This window comes from Solanum tuberosum, unplaced genomic scaffold (assembly GCF_000226075.1).
Source record: "Solanum tuberosum cultivar DM 1-3 516 R44 unplaced genomic scaffold, SolTub_3.0 scf00158, whole genome shotgun sequence".
NCBI lineage: Eukaryota > Viridiplantae > Streptophyta > Magnoliopsida > Solanales > Solanaceae > Solanum > Solanum tuberosum.
Genome location: NW_006239083.1, coordinates 1,333,477 through 1,338,375, shown reverse-complemented (window position 1 = coordinate 1,338,375; position 4,899 = coordinate 1,333,477). Strand labels below are relative to the sequence as shown.

Here is a 4,899-nt window from a genome sequence, read left to right as displayed (position 1 = left end):
TGCACAATTTTAATTTAATTAGAACTTTATTGTGGATAACGAAGATTGAACATTGAGTGACAAAAGAAAAGAAGAGAGGAGATATTTTCATGGATGGTAGTATAGCTGCCATTTATGCATGTAGAAAGGGAGCCTTCTTAGCTTAGCTCCACAACGTGTTATATATATATATATATATATATATAACCAAAAAGTTCATTTTCTAGCTCTTAGTAGTTAAAAAAAGATATTGATTTTTTTTTAATAATTGGTTAGTTAAAATTTAGATAATATTATTTTTTGAAAAAAAAATTTCAAAGAAAAATGAACAAAATAACTTTTCAAGTAAAATAGAAAGAATAGATTTCATAAGTGATAAGTATTTGATATTAATTGTCAAATACTCGTCAACACACCTCACACCGATCCACAACCTTATAGCTATAGAAGCGAATTTAAAAATTTGAGAGTATGAGCGTATTGTGAAGAGGTGGATTTGAGATATATATTCGACTGACTCGACCTTTAGCTTTTTATCACTAAATTCATTAAACATTTAAAATTTATAGGTCCAAAATTGTTTCTTATTATTAAAAATGATATTATTACTTTTTACTTAAATGGTTCAATATTGAAAGTATTGAAATGATTGAATCCATTGTATGATTATCATCCACTTTACTAGTTTTAACATATACATTTTTGTTTTAATTATATAAAATATTATGATAATAAAAGAAAAATAGAAATTTCAATGCCATAATCTTGAAAATTAAAAGATTAAATCAACTAAAGAAAGAAAGAAATGCATATAATTAACACGTTACAACTACCATATTCGACAGTGATGAAGTATCAATTTTCTTTTTATCTTATTTTATTTGGTTCGTATTCTACTAAAAAATGTATAAAGGGTATATATGTTCTAGTCTTTCGACGGTAGGGGCATCAATGTTCCAAAAGTATGACGGAGGGTATCTGCAAACCATTTACGATAGTTCAGATTATATTTATTCTTTTTCCCTTTTCCTTTTATTTTCAATCTTTTGGAGTTCTTATTTACGGGGAATATAATATCCAATAAATTCTTAAAATAATTTAGTTTTGTTTGTTTAAATGTTCATCCCCAATTTTATTTTCATTTTTTTAAAAAAAATTCAATCAAACATCTCGATGTCTGAAAATTCTTAGCCAAAATATTTCAGAGACTAATGAGAAAGTTCCAAATGAATGCATCAGAAATGATCTCATGTAAGCAAAATTGACCACGTGGCTAAAGGAGTCTTTTTTTTCTTTTTATATCGGCTAATTGGTTAAGTAAAAAATAAAAATAAAAAATAAAAAAATAAAAAAAAATAAAAAATAAAATAAAATATATATATATATATATATATATAGACTTTGTGGTAAAACTTTCAACAAATACATCCCACGGTAACAATCTTGATTTATTAAGTACCACATGGTACTAACTACTAATTACTAATTTATTAGTAATGCTAATCCTAATACTAATATTCAAGGCTTCTAGAAATCATTTGGGGATTGTTGTAACACTATAAAAGGTCACTAGAATTACATAAATCAAATCATCCACTACCAATAGCTAGCATTTTAATTTCCTTCATTCTTGCAGCTCATCAAATTAAATCAATGGAGATGAATTTAGTTTCATTTCTCCTCTTATTCTCATTCCTTTATATTATTTTTCGAAAATGGAGAAGAAGCCAAAAATAAAATTTGCCTCCAGGTCCATGGAGACTCCCACTCATTGGGAGTTTGCATCACTTAATTAGTGGACATAATCCACATCGTATTTTTAGAGATCTAGCTCGAAAATACGGCCCTGTAACGTACTTGGAACTCGGGGAAGTTCCTACCGTGATCATATCATCACCTTCTACGTCCAAACAAGTTTTAAAAACTCATGATCTCGCCTTTGCTAGTAGGCCACAATTTACATCCACTGATATTGTCATGTACAATAATAAAGATATTGCATTTGCAGAATATGGTGACTAGCTCGAAAATACGGCCCTGTAACGTACTTGGAACTCGGGGAAGTTCCTACCGTGATCATATCATCACCTTCTACGTCCAAACAAGTTTTAAAAACTCATGATCTCGCCTTTGCTAGTAGGCCACAATTTACATCCACTGATATTGTCATGTACAATAATAAAGATATTGCATTTTGCAGAATATGGTGACTACTGGAAACAAATGACGCAAAATTTGCATAATGGAACTTCTAAGTGCCAAGATGGTCAAGTCATTTAGCTCAATTCGAAAGAATGAACTCTCGAGTGTCCTCTCATCAATTGATTATGTTGGGGGTTCTAGTGAAGTGAACATGACAGAAAAGATTGTCCGATTTACGAGCTCTGTGACATGTAGATTGGTGTTTGGAAAATTGTGCAGAGATCATGATGAGTTGATAAATTTGATGAAAGATGCGTTGTTTTTAGTAGGAGGATTTGATGTAGGTGATTTCTTTCCATCATGGAAATTACTTTACAAGATGAGTGGAGCAAAGTCGAAATTGGTAAAAATGCATCAAAACATTGATTCAGTTTTGGAGAGGATTGTTAATGAACATATTAAGAATCGAGCAGCGGGGATCAAGGGAAATGGTGCCTATGGAGGTGAAGATTTGGTTGATGTTTTCCTAAGAATTAAAGAGAATGATCAACTTCAATTTCCAATCACCAATGACCACATAAAAGCTGTGATTTTGGTAAAATAATTTCCCCCCATTTTTCTTTATATTGTTTTAGATTATTTTAGAGCTGTTATCATTAAATTGTTCCATTGTCTTATCTATTTATTTGGTGATGCGCTCAGGACATGTTTACTGCTGGGACTGAAAGTTCATCCACCACTATTATTTGGGCATTGTCAGAATTGATGAAACACCCAAAAATTATGGCAAAGGCACAAAGCAAAGTGAGACAAGCCTTCAAAGAGAAAATTGATTTTGATGAAGAAGATCTTGATAACGTGCCATATCTAAAGTTAGTGATCAAAGAAACATTAAGGCTACATGCTCCAAGTATAGTCCATAGGGCATGTAGGGAAGAAACAATCATTGATGGATGTACAATACCTGCTAAGGCCACAGTACTAGTCAATACATGGGCAATAGGAAGAGATCCTGAAGTTTGGGATGATCCTGAAAGTTTATACCAGAGAGATTTGAAAATTCTATATTGACTATTTGGGAAATAACTATGAGTATCTCCCGTTTGGTGCAGGAAAACGGATTGTCCAGGAATGCAGTTTGGTTTAGCTAATGTTAAACAACCTCTAGCTCGGCTCCTCTACCACTTTGACTGGGGACTTCCATGTGGAACAAGTACTCCAAAAGATTTGGATATGAGTGAGAAAAGTGGATTAAGTGCAGCGAAAGAGAAAGATCTCTACTTAATCGCCAAAACGAATCAAAGTTTGGATATGATGCTCTAAATGGAGAAAATGAGCAAAGAATAAGCTTTTCCTCAACTTCTTTTAGTTTGGTGTTTTTTTCTTCTTTCTCCCTTTAGTCTTTGAAGTTTATTTACATTGAAAGTAAGTAAAGAAACAGCACCACAATTAGTTTTACAATTTTAGTTCAAAAGGTTAGATTACAAAGAATTTGTTCCATCGACCATTTTGTTTAGTATGTAATAGTATGATACTTAACATTTTGTTAATCTTTTCTCTCAAGTCAATATTGGTTTTAGTCCACATCAATATTCCAATTTAAGTACAACTTTTGTTTCCTACCTTCATACTGTTCATAAATAATATCGAATTGATAAATTTGCCTCGTTCAAAATTCATCCCGAACGAAATATATGACTTTAAGTAAAATCTTATTTTCATCACTATTATATTATCTTTAAATCCTTTAAGTTTAATTTTAATTTTTGAAAAATATCAAATCAGCAACACCCTGGTGTTTCTTTCTTAGGCTGCCATGCACAATCATGTACGAGCTGAGGAAAAAATTGAATAATTTGGTAGATAGAGAGGGAAGAAGAAGACAGGGAGAAAAGTGTGTTTTTAATTCAAGTATTAGAATGAAAATTATATGGAACAAATTTAAGGAATCACATATGTATTCAATAAATTAATTCGAATTTATGACTTTGGAAAATCTAAAAATAAAGGTGGACAAATTTTTGTTGTCAGAAATTCAGGCCTAAAGGGGAGATTTGTTGGGTATTAATTGCTCTGAGTTTCTTACCATAAATAGGTTTTCTTTTAGGAAAAGGTTTAATATTTGACTAGTCCTTTTTTTTGTCGGAAAAGGTTTAGGACTCTATAAGTAGAGGTTTGTTCCTTCTAACACAATATAGTCGTAGGGGCTTTGAGAGTTTTGGTTATGGGAGAATTTGTGGGACACAAGTGATATGTTATCACTTGTGTGAACCTCCCATGTATTCCAAGTGAATTGGTTGATGTTATTTCTCTCTATATTTTGTATTCTCATATTTATATAGTGGATTGCTCATCTCCTTTGTGGATGTCATTCGATTGACCGAACCACGTTAAATCTTTGTGTGTTTTGGTATATTTCTCGTTTGTCTTCTTACTCATGGTCTTTCAAAAATTATTTTGCTAGCTTCCGCATTATACCTAATTGTTTTTGTTCCTAACGCTATATGTCACGAGATTCTTTATTTTCAAGCTCAATTAGAAACATCGATCTAATGAAGGACAAAGACATATCAACCCTTTCACATGCTTCAAGAACTACATTATTTGAGTGACTGTAATGTAGTAGACACACCAAACGTGTGTAATATCTCAGGCCACTAATTGTGTAATGATGCATATTATATATAAATAAAATTTCTCTATTTTAACCAAAAAAAAAAAAAAAGAGGACACCACTAGTACCAGTAGAATTGAGTGAATTTATTGAAATGGTCACTT

At 31.4% G+C, this 4,899-nt stretch overlaps 1 pseudogene; it reads left to right on the top strand.

Moving 5' to 3' along the window:
• Positions 1-2,206: 2,206 nt before the first annotated feature.
• Positions 2,207-3,663, top strand: LOC102598526 (cytochrome P450 71D7-like; annotated as a pseudogene).
• Positions 3,664-4,899: the final 1,236 nt, after the last annotated feature.